General features: G+C 41.3%; 1 protein-coding gene across 8 annotated transcripts in view; it reads left to right on the top strand.

Annotated features, from left to right (window-relative positions):
* The window catches only part of CAB39L (calcium binding protein 39 like), a 72,243-nt gene that overhangs the window by 4,462 nt on the left and 44,169 nt on the right, over positions 1–23,612 (top strand). The window contains exons 1-2 of one of the 8 annotated variants that reach the window (XM_068422607.1): positions 15,167–15,288; positions 15,506–15,733. The exons of 4 other annotated variants lie outside the window; for them this stretch is intronic. The gene's annotated coding sequence lies outside the window, so the exon portion shown is untranslated. Of the gene's footprint in view, positions 1–15,166; positions 15,289–15,314; positions 15,734–16,140; positions 16,209–23,612 lie in introns of those variants that run through there. 3 more of the 8 variants (XM_068422599.1, XM_068422657.1, XM_068422649.1) reach the window with 3 other exon arrangements.

The following is a 23,612-nucleotide window of genomic DNA, read 5'->3' as shown; positions in this document are numbered from 1 at the left end:
GCAGCATGTGTTGTCTTTGCTGTGCCACGGCCGCACCAGAATACACTGATCAGGACCTAAAAGTGTGTCCTCTCATTTTGGGTGACTCGGATGAATTAACAAGGTCTGAAAGCCTGTGATTACAGTTGCACTTGAAAGCGCCTGAGATCTCTGGAGACCAGGCAGTAGATGTATATGATGAAAGGAACCCAGAATAAATGGGTGCCTAAAACCCTTTTTATCTTCATTTCTCCATGTGAACATAACTATATATTTATCTGAAATAAATTTTCACTGGTATTTTCTGAAATAAAGCTAGTGGTTGTAAAGTATTCTGACCCTTTTGATGAGCTCTGTTTGTGTGTTTGCCTGCAGATTCAAGTACGTGCACAAAGTATTTTCATTAAATGAAGATGTAGCAGACAAAAATTTCTAAGCAATCTTCAAGATTTTGTGAATTTGCAGTGTTCCCACTCCTAAGAGATGTTCTGTGGGGTGGTCCACAATTTCTTTTTGCTTTGCCTTTATTTTTTAAATCAAAGTGTAGAGGAAGCTGTCCTTGTGATGCCAGCTGATCTAAGGCTGGTCGGATAGCGCTGGTCTTGGTAGCAGCTGTACAAAGGAAAAGGAGTGAATTGGACCTGACTTAATAAAAGCCATCAAAAGGAGGCATATGGCAAAAACTTGAAGTCGTTATTGTGTGTAGATGGAACAACCGCTTTCAAATAAAACTGAAACCTGTAAGGTTTCAGGTATACTAAAATGAATTTGACTACAATCATAGAAAACAGGGTAAATACATGTCATGGTGCAGAGGCTCAACAGTAGGGCTCTTAAAAAGAACATTCTGGACTAAATAGTCACAGCCTCCTGTGGGAAAACTAATTTAGCTGAAGGAAAATACTGGTTTTATCAGTTGAGGGTTTTTCCTGGTCCAATTCACTGTCCTGCATCAGCAGTTGGTTTGGCCTAACTTTGTAGAGGTGTGGAAACTGGCGGTAAAGTGTGGAGAACAGGAGGAGCAAGAATGGGAAGCAGTATTGTCCTATTAGTATTTATCATGTTTGGTTTTGTTAAAGAGCATTATGGAGGGTCAGGGAAGCCACAGTCTTCTGAACATTTTAAATTGTCACTGGCAAAGAAAGAAACAGTTCTGTTCTCCCCGTGTTTCTCAGCCCTCCCCTGTTCATTTGTGTCATTGCTCAGGGAACTGGTTGGGCTTAAAAAAAAAAAAAGTTACTTAGTTGGCTCAGCTAATTTTATCTGGATGACTTTCCCCATCTAATTTACTGTGCAGCCACTTGGTATTTCTGCTTCTCTCAGGAACTGGGGGTGGCCTAGGGGCAAAATGAGCATCGGGAGATAGATGGATTGCTTTCTCATTTTATTGTCGGTGTCAATTATCCCAGTTTAAAAGTGTTCGTGCAACCACTACTGTGAGCAAAGTGCTGGTATGAGCAGAACACTTACTGTGTCCAGGTTATTACGGATGGTCTTCATCGCACAGCAGAGCTGTCCTAAGCTGGACCTCACTGTGTTCTCAGTTGTGCTAGACTAAAAACCCCTCCTGCTTTTTACAGACAGCGGAGATGAATGGGCTTCTCTTGGGGGTGGCTGAATTTAACTTCTTTATTGTTTTTTTTTTTTCTGTAAAACCCTTGAATGACTGGAACCAAAGAAGCTATGCTGAAAATGTGTGAGACATCCTGTCAGCAGCACTGAATAAGCAAAGTGAACTGTGGGCCCAAACCTTTGCAGCCCTTTCTTGTAAGAAATGTTACTTAAGTGACTCTAATATATGAATTTGGTGCTCCTTTCACAGAAGTGGATACATATGCTATCTGTTATAAGGTGATACCAAAACCAATTTAGAGTGCATGGAGACTGAGAGCTTAAAACAAAAAAAAAGCTTTAGTAAGATGGAGTGTTGCTGGACAAATAGATTTCATGTGTATCTGCCAAAACCAAAATGTCCACTGAATACTGCTGGTTAGCTTAGTTTAGTGTGCAGATAGGGTTTCTGTCAAGTTTGTGATGAATGAGTTAAGTGATTTGTGTGTTGGTAGCATAAGCTTTAAGTGAAAGATTAGTTTTAAGATGAGTTGATTTTATTAACGAATTCATAGCAAGGTGCTACAATCCTTGCATTAGCAGATAAGAATGTATGGTTGCAGCCTGGGTATAGGAATGAGGAAGAAGGGACAGGATCTTTTTTTTTTTTTTCCAGAACTGTTTTTTCCACTACGTATTGTAGAAATATTTTAAAATTGCATCACCCCTCCTCCAAAAAAGTGTTCATGGGTTAATGGATTTTTTTATTTTCTTTTGTTCTTTTAGTATTGTTCCCTGGATTGTCCATTTTAGAAGTGACTGATAAAGGTACTTCCAAAAATTTCACTCAAGTTACATTTAGTAAGTCCCTCCACAGTTCCTTTAACTTCTCCAAAAGCTGCATTTTTAAGGGAAGTAAGAGGGGTTTGTTTTTTTCCAGCTGTTACATTTTCAGGGTGCCCAGCAGGCTGATCTGTCTCCCTCTATGGTCATGCCATTTCTAGAACTGGTGCAAGGGAAGTGATGGCAGGCAGGGCATGACTTTCTTTTTTGACAGCAAAGTAATCCTAGAGCAACTTAATTGTGAAACATCATCTTTAAATTATTTTACAGCATGAGTTTAAAAAACCTTCTGATATCTCAGTAGTTTGTGCCTTGTGTTTCCTGTTGCGAGAGACAATAATCAAGATGGAAGAAAGTGCTGCTGCATAACTGGACTTTGAAATTTGGGGACAGTTGAGTGACAACTACTGGATTGGGTGGTGTTTGTTAAAGACCCCATGTCAATCTAGCACAAAGACACTTGTACGAATTTATACATACAAATTTATTGCAGCAAAGAATACAGTTCACTTGCTCTGAAGTGTTGGAAGGAAGTTGTGTGAAGCTTTTTAAGTAAGGGCACTGGAGATTACTGAATATGGAGAGATTAAAATAATGTGGAAAGAGAGTTCACTTCCAGCATCTGTAGTGATCCTAGCAACACGTAACATTCAGCTGTTATGCCTTTTTTTTGTATGTCAGCAGGGAGGCACGGCTGTATCAACTTTCACTCCTCAAGTGTTCGTTTTAATTGTGTACTCTCACTTTCTGCAGTTCATTGGCAGTCAAGCAGCTGTCTTTCACTTCTGCAAATGAGCAAAAGGCTACCAGTTCATGGTGGTCATTCACTGCCTGTTGGTTTTGGATACAAGAGAAACTGTCTGCAATATAAGATTTATTTGTTATTACAAATAAGGCACCAAATTGAAATGTATAGAGTGAGGGCAGGTTTGTAGTGTGGTTGTAGTCATCTGTTGAGGTAAATATCATGTGTATCACATAATCAGCCTCTGGGAAAAGTGTAGGTTTGGGGGGTTTTCTTGTTCGTTTTTAGTTGGGGGTTTTGGGGTTTTTTTTTGATGGATTAGTTAATGTATATTAACAAATGAGCTTAAGTAAGGCTGAACCTTCTGAATGCAAGCTTACTAGATAGAAATTGTGTTGACCTTTGGTCCTACTCCTCCTCATCTGTAGGCCGTTAATAGGTCTTGCCTTTTACATTACAGTCCGTGTCTAGGTCTGTAACTGCCTGTGACATCTGTACTCCTCTGTTGCAAGCATGGCGCACAGCCTTGGGCAAAATACGAAAGTAAAAGACAAAGTGCTTTTGGTCAAAGGCAGTTTGAACGAAGGCAGGTTTGAATGAACTCAGAGGTCAGATTGGCTTGGTAGTCTTTAGGATATGCGCTGTTCGGAAACAGTTTTTCCTTTCAAAAAAAACCAACATTAATGTAAGGAGATACACAGCCCTACAGTTCATTTGTGTTCCACCCTGTTTTGTCAGGGAAAGGAATATGTTGCCAGAGGATTTACTGAGATATCCTCATGCAATTCTAGTTTCTTGGGCAGCAGTTAAATGCTGAGAAAACCTGCACAGAGATGTTGCCCATTGTTTTTCCTCTTTCTCGCTGAACTCTCTCTACCCTGTAAACTGAGTACCTCTTCATCGCAGTTCACAAGGTCATGGGAGAACATGGCTACAAAAGTATGTGATATTCTTGTCTTTGAGGATGGAAAACATGGGGGACTAAGCAAATCTTCAGTTCTGCATGATGTGACGTGCTGTTATATCACTAATATATTTCTAACATCATTTACAAGAGTCTCTCTCAAAGTTGGGGGGGAAAAATTGTGAGAATATGTGGCTATCTAGAATGTGCAGAGCCAAATACGAAAAGATAGTTTAAGCAAAGGAAGAGTCCCATCTTGATTTAGAAGTAGTTCAAGGGCAGCGGCCAATATATAGGGATAAGTATAAGTAATTTTATATAAAAATGGTGAAAGAAAACTCTTCAGATTTTCTTTAGGATCTAGGGCTAATGAGAAGTTCTAAAAATACCAGGAACAAAAAGAACAGTGACATATGTTTGATGGCTGCACTAAAGTTGTCAACAATGATGCTGAAAAGACAGAACTGTTATGTAACATCTGTAGTGAGAACAAAGCTGAATATTACATATAATCATATAAGGGTGAACAAATCCATTGTATTATAGCAGATGGATTTTCAGACAGACTGAAAGAACACTTTTGAAAATTTGTGTTACAAATTTATGGAGGCTGAGGAATATATTTTTTTTAAAATAGCTAATGTAAAACTGTCCAAAATCTTAAGTATTGAAATATAGCAAGTGCTATTCAATATGATTAATAGAAAACAGGTATTATAAAATGTCTAGTATATCAGTTAGATTAAGGGTTTGATCTCATCTGTCTAAGAAACTGGCTCCTGAAAATGTTACACTCAATGAAGAATCATTGAATTAAGATAAAATTTTCTGATCTTCAGTTGTTGGGTGTTTGTTTGCAAAAAAAAACCAATCCCAAATGAACACACAGTTGGAAGAAAATGCAAAATCCTTTCTGACAGTTTTATCTAGGCCATGTAGAGTAGAAAAATGACAAATGATGGCATAGCCTCATGTATTTGATTGAATTAAAGAGCACATTAGCTGGCTCTTCTAAAAGATGGACTCAAACCTTTGGGAAGTTAATCACCGTGAAAGAAGGCTGGATGCACCTTAAGGATGAGGAACACTATCCTAAAAAACAGCAATGCAAGGTATCAGGGCTCACGGGCAGCAGTCAGTGGACAAGACACTCCCTGTAGATAAGTGGCAGCCAAGAGCTGATAGTAGTTGAATACACTGAACGCACAATGGGAGATTTCTTTTGCAGTATTATGGACCTCACTTCTGGGATACAATCAGGTTTGATGGATTCACTTCAAGACATGCTTTTAAATCGAAGTCAGTGCTGGTCGCAGGTGTTGGAAAAACGTATCTATACACTTACTGTAGATAGCGACAAAGAAGTAAATTCTGAGTTTGTTGAAGTGATTTGATCACGTACCTATCCATGAATAAAATGTAGAGCCTTCAAAGAGCATACACTTGCAAATACAGGAGTCACAGCAGCAAGAAGCAGTAAGTAAAAAAAGAATATGAACTTGCATAAAATGAAAAAATATTTTAAGTGATAAATAGTTAACTAATGCACTAGCCCATTGATGGACTTCATAGATTTTCTGTCACTTAAAATTAATGTCAAGATCTGAGACCATTATAAAACCGCTCTTGTTCAAGAAGCTGTTGAGCTATGTCAGATGATAATTCGTGCTTTGTGAGAACCCGGGTAGATCTTTGCAGTTTTAAAATTCCATTGTTGGTAGTAAGAACATTCATTTCTTGTTTTGAGAAGAGGAAAAAATCTATTTCAAACTTTTTTCCAAATAAGGTCTTTTTTTGTAAGTCTGTAGGAAGCATTAGACCTCTGTGCCGTTTAAGTTCTGTGCAAATTATCACTACGTGTCATTACGTGTTACTTTTAAACTTCCTAACCATGTCATCTATATTATTTTTAAATAGAAAAATGTAAAAATAAGTCGTGTGGTTGTTGGGTTAAATGACAAGGTATTAAATAGCTTAGGTTTACGTCTTTAGTTACTTGGCTAATACGCAGTTGTTTGGATATAGGTCTTTGTGTGCTGAAGTCTTTCAATGGAAGTTGTTATGCTTATGAAAATAATTTCATCCTGTGATGACAGCTAGTAGAGACTGTCTTGCTGTGGTCATGGAAAGTTAAACTGGTATAATTCTTACTAGGTGACCTTCTCACAGGATTCTGCCTGCTCTCAGAAAACAAGGCATTTCTTTTCCCTGGTACTTGGGTGGAACCTCCAGCATCGGCAATAATGCCAGACATAATTTTGTAGAAGTGAGAAGGGGCACGATCTTGTGCCACTGAGCAGTCTGAGCAACCCAGGCTTTGAGCAAGGGTTAAGCCCAGAGCTAGCGACCTTGGACTCCCCTTGAACGGTGCAAAACAAAGAGCCCCGTGGTGCCTGCTTCGGCGGGAAGCAGAGCTGCATCCAGGAGGGGGAAGGCAGTCATGGCTCTGAGTATGTAAACCTATGGACCAATCACAAGTGCGATCGGGGCGCGTGATTAGCATGTACTCAGGTTACCGCCTATATATTCGCGGGGTGCTTTGTTAATAAACGAGAAGCTTCCATACTCACATTGAGATTTTGTGGTTTACTCCGGACCGTCGCCCAGCACCTGCGAGTGCGCCCCCCCGTTTTTCCCCTTACTTCATAATTTAATGTCCCTACGAGCACTGCTCTTCTGAAATAAATGTTTTTGGGACTTTTCTCTCTCAGTGCCACTACCAGGCCTACATTTCTGGCTCCTTGGGTTTGGGAATCTCTGCTCAATTTAGTAGATAGGAAGTTTTGTCTCCTTGTGATGTTAGGCTTGGGCATGGCATTGCAAAATGATATGAGAGAGAGAATTGAGGTCGTGAATGCATATTTGATATTAGGAAATGTATTCTGACGATGTTCAGACTCAGATAGCTTCTGACTATGATACAAGCATTATTTTTTTGCAAAGGTACTGGATAACTTCTCATGTCTGTGCTGATACACCTTGAGACTCCTTTTTGATTTGTGAGGGAGTACACCTTACTCACTTTCAGTGCTAATCATGACCTTTTTTTTTTGTATTGGACAGTAGCAGTCTTTTACCCTTCAGAACTGTAGATTTTTAATGACAGATAAAGTTTATTGTGAATGCACACTGCAAAAACACGCACACAAGAGAAAAAATATCAGTTGCTTCTGTAGGAAGAGAGCAGATATGGAAGCTACCATTAGCATGAGAAAACTGTCACTTCTTATACTATTTCCAGAGGGTGTGACAATGCTTGTAAGTATAGATCTGTGTGCTGAGTAATGAAGGAGCTGTCAGATTTCATTGAGAAATGTGTAAAGGAGTGATGTTTGCCAAGAAGATTTCCATCAGTATATTTGACCTGATATGATCTTTCGAGGTCCCTTCCAATCCCTAACATTCTGTGATTCTGTGTGATTCTGTGATTCTGTGATATAACCTGTATATCTAGAGCTTGCCATTTATGTCGTGTGGTGAGTTATTTTCTTCCAGGTATCCAGAGCCTGTCAGGGATCTTCACTGTTGAGGCTACCCAGAAGCAGAGTTGAAATCAAAGCACACCCAGGTGCCTCAGCTGTTCTCCCTCCAAAAGAGAGATCATCCTGAAGACAAGCACACTGCTGCATGTTGGTCCTTGTTCAGGACAGGCTTCCTGTGCTAAAAAATGCCAGCCTGCAGCGTGCCTTCTGCCATTTAAGAAATGCAAGGAATGACCTTGGTTTATTAATTAAAACAAAAGGAACTCAGCCCTTAAATGGACACTTCGTGGTAGTATGTGTCTGACATAATTAATTTGTAATATGTTGGATGTTGGGCAACACAGATAGGGAGAATAGCAGTTGGCTTTTTAGCAGGGTGGGAATGTGCATGGTTAGGTTTTCCCCACTGGAGAGTAACAGTATTGGACTTCATAGAATACCATACAGGTTAATTGGCTCAATATAGTCAACTTTCGGCCAGGATGGACTACATAGCTCTTTAGAGGGGCACTGGAGGCTCCATTCTGGGACCAGAAGAATATGTGACTAAAATCTGTGATAGGGGATTCATGACAATGGGGACCACTCATCACCTAACAGGTAGGATGATCACATTAAAGTCACGTTATGATCCTTATTGTGGGACAGAAAGTGCAAGTGTCCAGTGTTGCATTGAATGACCATGTATCTGTCACATGAAGGCATATATATTTGCAATCTGACAAGTGATGAATATACTTAATTGTTTGTCAGGAGGAATGACTTTGGTGTACTTGTGAAGACGATGTCTCTGTGTGCAACTTGAGCTCAAAGAATTCTCAGGGTTCCCTATCCTGATCCAATATGTTAAACTAACATTGTTGCAGGACAAAAACTGGTAAAAGGCAAAACATGACAAGACCTGGGTTCTCTTTCTCCAGAGGAATAGTGTTGACTGCAGGAGATTTTCTTGTGTGACTTTGTGCAAGTCAGTTTAGAGCAACACTTGCTTAAAAATAACAGCCTTTTATCATGAATTGTAATAATGCTTAGGTTTTATTGTTTGACACTGGAAAAAACTGTAATTCTTCATCTGAAAGCAGCACTTTAGATTCTTTTAGCCTAATATTATTCTGGTTTTGGTTCAACTGTTCTGCTTTAGTAGGGTGCTTAACTTGCATGAGAAGAGACTGAGAAGTTTGTCTGTGGGTATGGTTTCTGGAGACATACATCACACAAACTGCAAGATTGTTATCCTAGCCTGCAAGAAAAGGACACAGCAAGCTGGGTGCTGCCTAGTATGTTTGTTTGGGTTCCATCACTATAGTGTCAAAGCACCCCATGGTCTTGAATGCATTCGTTTTCCCAAGTGGCTTTCCCAAGATCACGTAGAAATGTGTCACAGAAATAGGAACTGACTCTTGGTTTCCTTGGTCTGAATTCATTTCTTCATCAGTACAACACCCTACCTCCCTATGGGACTTTCTGATAGTAGTTGTTCTCTTGTCTGAGGCAATCACTTGAGAAGTACATGGTTCTGTGGGTAAATCCTGGCCTTTGCTGCCCTGAAAAAGTAACTATCTGGGATGCAGTAAATCATTGACAGTGCTGATTTCTTGTTTGATCTCTCATCTAGAAAGAATAGCAGTCTCTGAGCTCTCTTTGACTGCTGAGTCTTGATAATCAGAAGCAATGTGAAGCAATGTGTTGTCTCTAAGTACTGCAGATATGATTTCAAAGTCTCCTAAGAAAAGGAATAGTTGCTCTTTTAGGATCTTTCAAGCGAATGAGTGTGGAGCCATTTGTAGCTATTTAGCACATTGATTTTTGGATGACACTTCAGCAAACCTCTAAGGTGCTAATTGCCATAAACTGGTAGAGTGGTCCTCCTTCAGATATATATTTCTTTTATACTTTGCACTTGGCATCACCTACACTTGGAGACGGGATTTGATGGAGCTTTGTCTGATCCAGAATGACAGTTCCTATCTACTGACATTCTTTACCGATACATTTTAGAGTGCACATCTTTGCATGTTTGTTTGGTGCCACCTCAATTTACTCATACTAAAGTGGATGTTATGGTGAGTGCCTCACGAGAGTGTTTAACTTGTGTTTAAAATTAAGCTTAATTTTGTTTGTTGAGAGCATCTGATGAAAAATGCCGTAGACTTCTATAGCAGTGGTCAGTAGAGGAAAAGTCGTAGTCCATTGGCTTTTGTTTTCCTAAACTGCTTTCTCTCTTCTCAACAACAGAGCCACCCATTATGTATAAAGAGTTATTGTCATCAAAAGTCAGTTGATCTGCCTAATATTTTCATTGCATATCACCATTTGTGAGATGGATGTGGACTAATGCAGCTTTCAGCTTCAAGCACTATTAGGAAGTTTAAAGTCCTAGTTAGGGATGCTCCATTATCTTTCCTTACCAGGGAAGTTGCAGGGAACATAGGTAGGGTTTTTTGCATATGTGAGCTTGTTGGAAGGGGATGTCTTAACTTGCAGTACCCCATGCTGTCGTACTAACTCATGCCTAACACTTAAGAAAATTGCTTGCTGAACTTATGTGGAAACCAGCAACTAAATTCAATATTTGCAAGAAGACTAAACAGTATTAATATTGTTCGGCTATTTCAGAAATGGGAGATGGTGGATAAATGCTCTTATACACACGAAAGAATTTTGCAATCTAATTAAGAAAAATGCTAGCACTGATGCAAGGTTTATCTTCCAGCATATTAGAGAGCAAGGGCTTACTTGGCTGTGTACATCTTTTATTTGTTGGTACTGTAAATAACTCTTTTTTCAGTGTGCTGCGATATGAGCTGCAAGGTTGGGTCTCTTGTGGTACCCATGTGATGAGAGGTTAAATTTTAGATCTTCAGCAAAGCTCTTGTTCCTTCTGTAATGAGCTTTCCTTTTCACAGTTTTAATTCTGTAAATAGACCTTAAACAAAAAAACATGTCCACTGAAGTGGTTGGCTGTACAGAGCTGGGATAGAAGTGTGGAGAGGTGAAGGCTTTAGTTATATTAAAAATACCTGCTCAGCTCTTTACGGAGTTACTGATTTTGGAGGACTACTTTCTGTTCGCATACGTCCGCTGGTAGAAAGCACGATGTTGTCATGAGTTCAGTGTTCCTCCACTCATAAAAGTGGGAGTACGGGTATGGTGCTTAATCATGTTTTGTGTTGGGACACAGTAGATAAGGGATGCGATTAACGTTTTATAAGTGACCCTTTAGAGCAGACATAAAATTTTAATCTGTTTTATCTTTCAGCTGTTGGGCGTTAGTAACTTCCTGTTTAGATGTAATTTCTGTTTGGGGTGGGAATGTGCAGGGAAAGGGATTCATTTTAGGGGACTTTCTCTAAGGATGGAGCTAATGGATGCCTTTAAAAGGAGTAAAATTTTAAATACGCTGGCCTGTACGTAAAGTATTTAATACGTAAAGGTTTCTGGTAGAAAGGCTGGTGTCAGTGCATGATTGCTGGAGTGATGTACCTGTGAATAATATGTTCAGTAAAAACTCCTGAGCAGTTTGTAAGAGTTGGTGCAGGTCTTAAAAAAAAAAAAAAAAAAAAAAAAAATCATCTTAGCAATTGTTTATATTTGCATTAAATAAAACACAAAGGAAAAGGCAGTATGTGCTTAAGAGCACTAGAGGGAGCCAGGAGGAAGAAGAGGGGAAAACTGTTGAAGACCTGTTTGCATTTTTAGGAATAGCTTTTACAAAGCATCCATTTAAATCTTCTTGCTTTACATCAGCTAAAATGCAGCCACAGTTCTGCCACTGCCTCTGGCTGCTCTCTGTTCCCCCACGCTTCACTAAAGAATTTTCAATTTCCTAGTCCTGAGAGGGGCCGAAAGCTTTTTAAATGGCTGTAGGGAAAACCACCTGCCCCTCTGTAGACCGTACCCCCTTTTTTTGCCTTGTTTTGTATTTGGATGAGCAGCCAAAGGTTTATTTGCCTTTCAGTGCCAGTGGCTTTTTTGGGGGGGATCAGTTCTGTGTTCATCTCCCTCCAGGTTTGTATGGGGGAGAAAGTAAGTGGGGGTGTTTGTATTAGGGATCAATTAGATAAAGAAGTGTTTTAATGGCATTAATTTGGAGTGGCCACGTTGCTCTTGCAGGTGATCTGTGGAAAATGAGTATCTGCGAGTTTGTAGAATAACATGCAAGCACGAAGTGTATGTAAAGTCTCCCCTCTTATTTTATGAGGTTTTAGAAGTGTTTTTGGGCACACGTTTTATATTGCTTTGTCGTAAAGCTAAATGCCTTGAGTTAAAGCGTAATGGCTTTATGATGTAGATGTCATTTGTTTTTAGTTCCCCCCACCCCAATAAATTGCCATAATGTTGATATCTTGGGATTTGTAAGAGTAGGATGAAATCACATGGAGGAGTTCTTTACTTTTTGGGTTTCGGAGGGCAGGGGAATCTTTTTAGTATCCTAAAGTTTCTCTTCTTGATAATCCAGTATTACACAGCTAAACCTGTCGCTGTGGAGAATTGAATTTTGAGGGACTAGAGCCTTGGCCTTGAGCAGTTTTTGGGGAAAAGAAGGAAATTTTTTGTTGTTATTATCTGAAGCTGCTTAGGGCTTTGGAATGCTGGAATTCATCTCAGAGGAGGTAGACAGACTGGAAGTGGGTGATTTAATGAGCAGAATTAATATATATGTACTGTGTGTTTATCATACGCCTCTGTAATTTATTGCTCCTACACTCATTGTTCAAGCTCCCTAATTTCTCTTTTCCACTTTAGAAAATAAATGAAAAGGGCAGGTATAATGGACTGGCTTTTCTTCCTGTGGTCTTTATTAGATGGCATGATTTTAAGTTACGAAAACAAGGACAAACATTTCTCAAAAGTACTCTAACCACGCTTTAGCCTGAGGACTCTGCTCACTTTAAAGGAAACAAATATAATGGAATTTAAATATTTGGAGGCTGGAGTCAGCAGAGCACAGAGATTTTTTTTTCGGTGTATTTTGAGGCTATAAAGAATTGTTGGCTGTTCCTAATTACATCATTGCAGATTTGAGATGGCTACAGATTACGAACTGAAGCAAACATTTCTTTTGAAATATTTAATAACCTCTTGATAACAAAAAACTCCCAACAGGTAAGAGCGCTAAGTAATTATGGCTTAATTCCTGTTGGATGGTTCAGGGTCTTTTCCTGTCATCTGAGAATTAACTGCATTGAAGATGAAACATAGTATTGGAAAAGCAGAGGATTTTTTTTCCCCTTTAGCTACTCTACTTTGCACAGATTCTCCTGCTGCAATGCAGGCATGGGGGCAGGCGTGCTTCGTGCTCTCCTGGTGTGTAGAGGGCTCCTATTAAAGCCCAGAAGTATTTCCTCAGGTAGCAGACTGGCAGAGTTGAACTGTAAATTGAGTATATGTTCAATTCACTCCTCAGAACCAGGAAAACAGGCATATTTAGTCCAAAACAGAGGATAATAATTTTTTAGATAAAGTTCTCATGCTTCCAAAGGTCTGCTTACTGAATATGCTGTGAATACTTCAGAGAACTCCGTGATACACAGATTATCCAGTGGGACCCCTTAATGTGCAACTAAACCAGCTTTTTTGTGATTGTTCAATCTTTTTTTGGTGATTATTTAACTGCAGGCTAGCGCCCACCAATGTTGAACTCCACGGGGCAACAAAGGGGTGTCTTTTTACCTGTTGAAGTGGTGGTGGATGCACTATGGAAAGGATATAATTTCCCTTGGGAGAGGAGAAAAAGGAGTTATTCTCTTAAAAGCCCACAGTGAAGATTAATGAAATAAAATGCTTAGACTTTTGTGTTGCCTTAGGAAAAGCCGGTACCTTCAGTAGTAGCCCAAGGGCAGAGTTTTTATCTTTTGACTTTCACTATGACGTTTACCCAAAGGCCGTGGTATCCGATAAAAAAGAAAGGACCAACCCCAGAGTGGATGCAAGGTGCCAGGGTGCTGCAGGGCGCAGCACCCCTTCCCTCTCCCTACCTAGCTGGGGCAGAGGCAGGCGCCCATGAAATGGTGCCTGGCACCGGTTTCCCCCCCCTCTAAGTCCTTCATGTCATGAAACATCAGCCTGTGCTGGTTGTCCACATGCCCAATAAGTTTCATGAAGAAAGATGCTGCTTCAGAGGGCGGCTCGTCCCACCCCAAGCTTGGTGTCCCCAGCATCCCTCTCTGAGCTTTCTCTGGAGGTGGCCTAGAGAGGAAACCTGACCGGGGGTGTATAAGGTGAAGCCTTCAATTCTGTGCTGGAGGAATATTTCACTATGGGTTTGGAGCAGAAGTTGCCACTTGGTGTCACTTGTTGCAGCGCTTTTGGGTGCAGCGGGAGCAGCACTAGAGCCTGTTCCCAGTAGTGTTCAGGCCAGCCCAAAACCCAGGGGCTGAGGTATCTTGATGATCTGTTAGGTAAAGCGTAAGCACAAACGTTGGCACGCTTTACAGGTGAGGCGAGAGCACAAACCTGCCGATCTGGGGTTAGCTCGGCACCTCCTGTGCAAACGCAGGAGCAAATGCAGGGGGGTGAAGGGAGCAGGGACTGCTGCTGCCTCTCTGAGCCCGGGGGACGGGGAGCGACTGGAGCCGGGCAGGCTGCTGATTCTTGGCTCTTCAGAGTGAACTTGGGATACTCCTGTTTGCCTTGGTTAGGAGCTGAGATGGCTAGCAAAGGATGTTAGCCCTGTAAAAAGTGGCTGTTTCATCTCTATTCCTCAGAAATGAGGTTTCTTATGCTTTTTTGGTGGCCTTTAATGTAGGGCTGTGAAGAGCTGCTGCAGGTGAGCCCTAAATCAAGATCTTATGCAACTGTAGTGCTGGTATGCGGCAGGGGCTGAGATTCGCTCCCCAAACAAATGTAGCATACAGAATTATTTTTAATAATGTAGGGTTTTGGCTGGGCTTTGCCCTGAGGAAGAGGGGTCAGGAGGTGAAATCTCCCCTGAAGCTGGTGAGCTCAGCAGAAATACATGCCGGGCTCTCATCCCTGCTGGGGCTCAGGCAGGATCGGGGTGATGGGATTTAAATCCCATCCTGCAGTGTCCACAGTGGCTGGTAGAACATAGTCCTTTCCCTGCTCTCAGTGCCTGTTAGACAGCCGGCGGGGGGAAGGGCACTCACCATTCCCTTTGGGAATATGTGGCGTTTGCTGAGCAATAGCTGCTGAGAGAGAAAAGTGAAGCATTAAAAATTCCTTTAATTGCATTTTGCTGTATTTCTGTGCTTGATAATAGCTGGTAGTACTTGTTTCAGAATACTTTAATTGTATGATTTTTTCCCCCATCACATTAGCCTTCGAAAAAATAATTTAGGTTAATGTTTTTCTTCAGTGGGATATAAATTTTGCTTAGAGTATACTGTAGGTTTTTTTTTTTTCCCCTCCAGTATTATCATGGGAAAGTATTCGGATCTTTATGTTATAATATATAGTCAGGCAGGAAGCAGCTTAACTTTGGCTTCTCTGGGTAGGACTCTGCTGAAAGACACGGTGTGTGAGCATGTTGATTTTCTTGTTATCTTGTAACAACAGCCTGCTGTTGGGCTTCCTTATTTGCATTCTCAGCAGGACGGCAAGGTGAATAATTTAATTCCAGCAGCATCCGCCACGTGACAGTGCGAGGACCCGTCAGCGATGCCTCCCCTACACCGGCAGACTTCGGAGGGGAATGGAAACTTACAGAAGTGATGCGAAATCACCGCCATCTCCTCCCTTAACCCTGGAGAAATCTCTCGGCGGAGCGATCGCTTCTTCCTTTGCTTTTCCCTGCGTTCCTCTGACGTGGAGTCTGGAGGGGGGTGTGTGAGCCTGCGAGCGAGACGAACGAGGGAGTGGGAAGCGGGGAGGGCGGTGGGGAAAAATGCACGCCCAGCCAGGGAGCTAGTCAGAGCAAGAACGGCGAGGAGACGGAGCGAGGCCGGGAGTCCGGCCGCGGGCAGCGGGGAGTGGAAATTTACAGCTGCTTGTGAGCGCCTGTGCGTGCTCAAGCGATCCTGTCTGCTAACGCTTCTCCAGAGGCGGACGGTCGCCCGGCAGAAGAAGAGCGGGAGGCCGAGTCGCGGGATCCCTTGTCTCTGCCACACGTCGATGATCGGCAAGGGGGGGAATAAAGCGGAATTAAATGGAAGATAACTGAAGGCGGCTGCTGGCGGCGCGGGCTGCGGGGAGGCGGCAGAGCTGTCTTCAGCACCCGGCCATGGGGCTGCGCGGGGCTGCCTAGGAGCCCCCACCTTTCCGCACGCAGTGAGTGTCGGCCGAGGTGGTGTCCTCTGGGTGACAGAAAGTTAAGGCATTTAATAAAACTTTCCTTTTTCCAGTTAGCACCAGTCTTTTCGTAATAAACCGCTCGCCTGCTTGTTCTCGATAGTTACGCTGTTAGCTTTTTATAGCTTTGTAAACTCTGTTACCAGGAGTGGCTGTTTAAAGCAGGCAACCCTAAACAATACTGCTCCTGTTACATAAGGCGCTGGCTCCGCGACCGAGCGCTCCGTGTCCATGGAATATCTCTGGAAATGGCTTTATTTACAGTGCGGTTTCCAAAAATAAAATATCTGCAATATATCATTTCTCTTGCTCCTCTCCGCTGACTGCCTGCAGCTGCGGACTGGCTCTTGAGAAGCAGAGGGATGAGAGCGTGGCCGCTTGCATAAGGCAGCGGGAAATGGTTAGAGATGAAGGGAAGATGCGAGTGTGTGTGTGAACTGTCACAAGAAACAACGTATGTAAATTAACCATCTCGTTATTTACAGTCAATAGATCTTGTCAATCTGAAATGCTAATTCTGTGCAATGGGCTATTCATGAAGTCGTTGTTGGGCAGAACTTTCATTGAGCTTAAGGGAAGTTTTGTTTCTGAGCAAAGGCTCTTTTTTGGGCTAATATTAGTAGTAAAGTGAAATTGCTGCTATAGAAAATTATTTTAATGTGTTATGAAGCTATTGAAAGTAACACAGCAGGCTTGCTAAGAGCATGACCAAGTGAATGCTGTGTGGAGAGGTAACTTTCAGTAATATTGAACAAAAAACAAAAATAGTATTCACGTTCCTTGCTGACGGGTTTAGAGGAAGTCCTATTCCCTCTTGGCTGCCTATGTAATTTAAATTATATTGCCAGTTTCCATTATTTCTACAGTTATTATTACTACTAGAAATGGAAATTTACCTTGGTTTCCCTTTTACTTAAGTAAATGTAAAGCTGGTAAGGGCTGTTCTGTTAGAATTGTGTGTACTTCAAAGACATTAGAGACCTCTTTCTGCATGACTGAGCTTGTGGGAGTTTTGCTATGGACTACAGTTAGGTATGGAATTGAATTCTTAATTTTCTAGGTTTGAAAGATCTCCATGGTGACAAATGGAAACAGGGATCCCAAATATTCTTGGCTTATCAATCCTGCAAATTTGGTGGCTGTAAAACCGCTGGTTTCTTATCTTTTTAGTTTTATTCAACATAAAGTAATAACTTATTACTTCTAGCTAGTTCATTAGCATGAGTGGGAGGGCCTGTGTAATCCTGTGATAGAGATGATTGATGCTGGTGTGAGTATGGTGCCACAAGACACTGCTTCTGCGTGGGTTTAGAATCTGAATGTTACCTGGCATTGCAGTGTGCAAATGCTGTTTTGTAATAAATATTTTATAATAATAATAATAATAGATGTGGTAGCACAGGACTTGTTGCAATAGAAGGACACTAGGCAGCAAAGTCAAACACTCAAAGAGTTCCTAACTTTACTTCTGGCATTTATCTGTGCCAAGGTAGCCTGTTTTCTGTACCCTACTCAGGATACTTTCATTAAGTTTGTATCATCACACATTTACACCCCCTTTCCATCATCACTGCCTCATTCTGGGTTTGGCTGGTGAACACCTGAGCTGTAGCATCTGCTCCAGCTCTCTACCCTCCTTCCATCCCCTTCTTCCCCTCTTGTGCTGGTACAGCTCTTTGTAAGACTGTGGGGAGAACTGGACTGGAAACATGTGTGACCTTTTTTTCCCCACTAGGCTATTTTTTGTTAATCTGGGTCGGTGGCCTGACCTGGCTCACCATGTGGCCCTGCAAACAGCTGTACCACTCCAACAGAGGCTGTAGGGATGTGAATAGATGTGGAGCAGGGTGTCACCATTATGGAACAAGGCATTTATCAAACTGTTGCCTCAGTGACCAGATAGCTATTCGGTGTTTCATTTTTTTCCCCTGTGTTTGCTGAGAGACCATATAGGCTTTTTGTTTTTTTATTGAATGGGCATTCAAGCACTCAATTAAAAATAGAATTATTAATTTCTTTGAGTGCTTCCATAGAGCTACACCACAGCACTTGAGTGGAGCATTACCGTGAATGCCTTCAGTTTCATAAAAGTATTGAACAACTATGTGATATTATTATTCTCATTCTGTAGAGGTGATCAGGTTAAGGGCAGAGCTGCCTGCTTACTTTCCATGTGTGATCTTCAGGATGCTTGCCATCTACTAAAAAAAGACATTTGTCGTGATGGTAGGCATTATTACAATGTTTTGTGTGTTCAGGTGAAGGTGGATTACCTTCATTCCAGGTAATGCAACAAGTAGCCAACAGCAAGGCTTATGATGAGTAAATTCTTGAGTTTTTGGAACAATTTTGTTGCCAAGCAGAGATGGCATTCATTTACCCTAACCATAAAACTGTCCTCCTGTTAATAATGTTCTGTCTCATTTGCACTGTACCTTCCAAAATCTGCAACTTGTTGAGGATTTGCAGAGAAGTTACTTCTTGTGTAACCCTGATTCCTTCTGCGTATTGAAGGAAACGTGGGTTGTGTGAGGGGACTGCATGGGGGAGGATGGATTGGACTTCTCCAGGTGATCATCACACATTGGGGCTTCCATCCCCTGGTTTGAGTATGTGACTTTGTAATTGCAACAACTTTCCCAAATATGGCAGGAGGGAATAAAGCATCTCTTCCATTATGTAGAGACTGAATTAGGCAAAATTATGAAGAAAGTGTGCTAATTCAGGCCCCAAATATATGGGTCTTAGGCACACTGGGGTGAATGGAAAATGAAGGTCTTTTTTTCCATTCAAGAAGCTCTCACCCAATAAGAGTTATTGAAATGTTTTGATTCTGATCAATAAGTTGATGAAGGTTAGGAACTAAAACAAGATGGTTGTCTGATACTTGAAGGGAAGGAAATTTTTTCACTCATTCCTTTTTGAAGACCAAATGGCTTGTCTGGAGGAACGTCTGTGAAGAGTGCATGGATGGGCTCACATGCTCTCTCCCATTCTTGCCTTTGTGGGCAGGAGGAAGCGTTTGTTATGGAGCTGCTTAACTGAGTCACTTCATAGTGGGATGGAGTGGTGAGTAGAGCGATGTTGCCATCTGCATTTTGCCTTCATCGTGCTTACAAGCTCAGCTGCGCTGTAATCTTTTGAGAAAGTATACAATTAACAGCAAAGAAATCGGGGAGGGTGCCTATAAACAGCTGGATCTCTTACTGTACTTTATAGTTGTATTAAAGAGCTCAAGTTGCACTATTTTATTTTAGTGCATTCCCTTAATGAGGAGATAAACTGCCAGAAGAGATATTTTGAAGACTGATAAAAGTATAAGCTTTGGTGTCAAATGATCTAGGTTTCATTCCTGACACAGCCACTGATTTTTTTTTTTATGTGGCCTTGGGTGAGTCTCCTAATCTTCTGTGCTTAAGCTTCTGCCTTTGCAGAGGGGGCAGAGTAACAGCAGGTATATAGCTTTTTTTGGAAGTGTGTTTTTCCATCTTGCTTAAATGTTTGCAGAGTTGGAGGACTCTGAGGAAAGGCATGCCCTGAATGTGAAGGGATGTTATGTTACCTTTGACAGGGTACTGAATACCCTAATACTCACGTCTTGTAAACCGCGTCCACCTCTGGATTCAACTCGCTGCTTTAGTCTGTGTGATATATTTTTTTCCTTTTTTTCTGACTTGAACAGAAACAGCCAAACATTTAGAAAACAGTGCTTTAAAATTACCTTTTGGTGTTTCTGTCGCTTACCTAAAATAAAATCAATGCCATTTTTTTCTCTCAAACAATCACGGAATTATATTCCTTGAAAGTATTTTTGTAAAAGTAGGGCTCGTAAAATGCGCTGGAGACTCTGGCTCTGGCAGCTGAAACGTCCTGTTCATACTGATGGCAACAGCAGGCTTCGGAAAACACCGTTCCTGCTACAGCGCTGCCAGGGTGTTCCACATGCGACCAGGAGAGACAACCTCCGAGGCCAGGAGTCGGTCCAGTGAGATACAGCTGTTTCTTTCCTCAGTCTTATAAGCTAGTCACAAGAGCACCAGTGAAATAACATCAACACAACTAAATGTTTCAGAAGTTAGCTGGTCCCCCATTATGAATTCAGGATGCATTTCTGATGTTATAAAAATATATGCTGTTGAATAACCATTAGATGGAAAAAGTTTTCCTAGAAAGTAGGAAAGAAAGGGGCTCATTCAGTCCTGTCCCTTGCTGCCAGACAGCAGTGTCAAAAATTTATGAACAGATGCTCTGTAGTGTGCCTGGTGGAGTAGGTCATTTCAAAATCTCAAAGCTCCAATGGTTGGAAACCTTCACACTTTCAGCTAAAGTTTATTCATTGGCAGTTTATAGCGATTTGCTTCTGCATAAATAAAGTATTATTGTTATTTGAGCTGAAATAACTTCTCAGACTTCCCTGTATTTTTTATTCTAAGCTTATCAAGGTGAGCACTTTTAGCTTCCTAGACATGCTGGTCTTCCTGTTTTCTGGCCAGGCTACGGTCCTTCTCTGCCCCCCCTCTAATCTCCGTTGATTTTACTTGACTGTGGGTGTACAGGCTTGCATATAATGTTCTATATGAAGTTCATCACGACTTTGTACAAAGACTTGCATACCTTTGTATTTCTACTGGTTATTTTCTTAATTCATCATGGATTTGTATTTGTCTTTCTCCTGTCTGTAAAATACTGGTGTAGTCACTAGATACCAGTCTTTGTTGTTTCTCATGGTAAGTCCTCAGCTTGAAGCAGGTATCCATAGAATCATGGAATAGTTTGGGTTGGAAGGGACCGTTAAAGGTCATGTAGTCCAACCCTTCCCGCAATGGGCAGGGACATCTTCAACTAGATCAGGTTGCTCAGAGCCCTGTCCATCCCTGACCAGGGATGGGGCATCTACCACCTCTCTCTCTCTTCTCCCATTCAGCATTATCTGATACTTTTTACTCTGAGTTTTTATCCCGTTTTTATTATCTCAGTCCTTGAGGCCATCCAGTTTCTCAGGTAATGATATTCCAGTCCTCTTCTGTGTTGATAATACCTTCCTATTTGGAGTCACCACAATTTTTGGGTAGGCTCTTAATTCCCGTGCCTCTCTAAATAAGATCCTGTCCCCAAATTGCCCTTACCTTCTCAGATGATCAGTCTCCCTTCTATTTTCTATTATATTCAATTTAGTGTGTTTCCATGTCAGATGCATGGGTTCTACTGTGCTTTCTCTGTCTAAAATTATATTCATAAGGGATTGTAGCATGAGCTACCTTTGGTAAGCCTGTGTTGCATTCTCCTCAGTTGTCATTTATCTTTGTGTTTCAGTTATTTTTAGACTGTTTTCTTGAGAAAACAAAGCTTATGTGGTCACACTGTCCATCTCTCATCCTACTTCTCTTCCCATGGTAACTTTTGAATTTACTGGCCAATTTTAAGCAACCTTGACAGAGGGCTAGATGCCTGGAAAATACCGAGTTCCGAAAAATGGACTGAAAATAAGTGATGAGAGGGACAAGGAATTTAAATCAAATTAGTGCTTCTAGTGAAGAGACCTTCCAAGTAAAGCTTAGAGAGCAGGGAGCTGATACAAGGAGGAGGACAGGGCAGAAATGCCCAGTTGAGTTAGGAGCTTTAGCAGAAGCTCATGCTTTCTTTGATGCTGGAGAATCCAGTCATGATGAGCAAAGCTGGAGGAGAGGAGTCCTTGTTTTGCCATGTGCCTTAGGGAATAGCCAGCCATAAGACTAAGGAGTACGACTCCCAAATCTCAGCAAAGTGACTTTACCCCTGTTTGCTTCTACCTGTAATTGTGAATAACACGTGCCCCCTAGGAGATTGCTGCATGGAGAAACAAAAGGGACCGTAACCTGCAGCTGCCAGTATATATTTTCTGAGGTGATGGATCATCTTTTGCCAGATGCTGATGGGTTAAAAACTGTGTACTGAAAAGGGGTACATCCAAAAACATTCTTTGATGCACATCTGGGGCTCTTCCCCTTTTTCTCAGTCTCCCTCCACTTGCATACAGCGGATGCTTTGCTTTGTATGTAAGACTGATAAATGAAGTGAAGCAGACTTGGCTCTGTTCAGCGGAGGGTTGAACTAAACAGTCCCTTGAGCCCTTCCTGCCCTGTTATCAGTGATTTTGCTGTTGCAATTAGAACACTGGTAGGGCATGAAGTAAAGAGAAATGGTATTTTATCACTGAGCAGTGCTATGGTGACTTGGTGGTGAGACTGGAACTATACAGTGGAAAAGTGCTAGCCTGGCCGTTGGAGTTCTATGGCAAAATTAGTGATTATTTAGAATCATAGAATCATTTTGGTTGGAAAGGACCTTTAAGAACATCAGGTCCCACTGTTAACCTAGCACTACCAAGTCCACTGCTTAACCATGTCCCTAAGCACCACATTTACACATCTTTTAAATATCTCCAGGGATTGTGACTCCACCACTTCCCTGGGCAGCCTGTTCCAGTGCTTGACAACGCTTTCGGTGAAGAAATTTTTCCTGATATCCAATCTAAATACTTTCATCCAATTTAAATACAGACACCATACTCTAGACAGCTATGTAAGTTACTTTCTGAGAGGAAAATGTGTTTATAATTTATAGTCAACATTTCAGTTAGAAATGTGGACTTCATTTTTTTAAAATCTCAGAACCTGTAGCTCATGAGTACTTCAATTTAAAAGTTAAATTATCTTCCCATTTGCTTTTCCTTGTGTGGAGACTTCTAAAAGGGGAAGATGAAGGGCTGGCTTCAGCAATCTGAATAAACCTACCTCACCTTGAATGAAAATACTTCTTTTCTGAAATGCAATGTGCCTGTTAAGCTCCTGCTCTCAGACTCTTTCCTTCTTGCATCTTCACATCCTCATGCCGTGTCTTCATGGATAATAAAAACATGCAGAATCAGGTCCTTTTCAAAGTGTGTTGTGTATTACTAATCTTCTAATTGCAGCACATGCAGGGTTACGGGGTGCTTGGCACTTGCTAGCAGCATTTGAACAAATTTATTATATAATACTGGCATCCCAGTCTTTTCCAGTGCTTGTATGTAGCTGAATGCACCCAAATGAGTTAGTCATTAGTATACCCAGTGTTCAGTCTTGCATGTTGTCAGGTTGAGGCGTGACTCTGCTCTGTTGCTGGTGGGATGGTGCTGCCAAAGCTTGCAGTTGTGAGCTCATGGGAGCAGGACGCCGCAGTTGAGAGCTCAGCCAAGGAGTGAAGGTTATGTAGCCAAAACTGCAGAAATAAAAATGAGTTTGAACTGAACCATGAGGAGCTTGAAAATGGAAATCTGAAAGAGATGAGCTTTCAGACGTTGAACATGAAAACATTCCTGTAAAACTGACCTAGCAACAAATGAGAAGCTATATACAAATTCACCTACCCTGGACACTGTAAAGGAACTTTTGGTTTAAATAAGAAATTTAAAAATATTTTCTGCATGTCATGGAAACTGTTCTTGTACAGATAACCTGCAAAAATATTTTGAAGTGTTTTTAGTAAGACGTTAGGACTGAGTCTCTATAGATTTTTAAATTTTTTTTATTTTTTTAAAGTAATCCTCTATGGTTTGAATTTTATACTTGTCTGGTTTATATGGTTGCTATTTATAGTTGTAATAGAATGTATATGTAATCTGGGTATTGATTCCATAGGATATTTGGGGATTAGTAACACATGGATGTATGGCACAAATGGGGTCATACTTCCTGATGGACTCTGTAGCGTGTCAGTAGTAACAGCGAAGCATGAGAGAAGTGGATTCTTTGGGACCACTGGGAAAACATTCCACCATTCTGTTTTCTTCTTTATACTGTGTATATTGTGCTCATTTAGTTCTCTCCTTTAAAACCTC

The sequence above is a fragment of the Nyctibius grandis genome, chromosome 2 (assembly GCF_013368605.1).
Source record: "Nyctibius grandis isolate bNycGra1 chromosome 2, bNycGra1.pri, whole genome shotgun sequence".
Lineage (NCBI taxonomy): Eukaryota > Metazoa > Chordata > Aves > Nyctibiiformes > Nyctibiidae > Nyctibius > Nyctibius grandis.
Note: the sequence above shows the minus strand (reverse complement) of the source record. Positions and strands in the feature narration are given on the sequence as shown.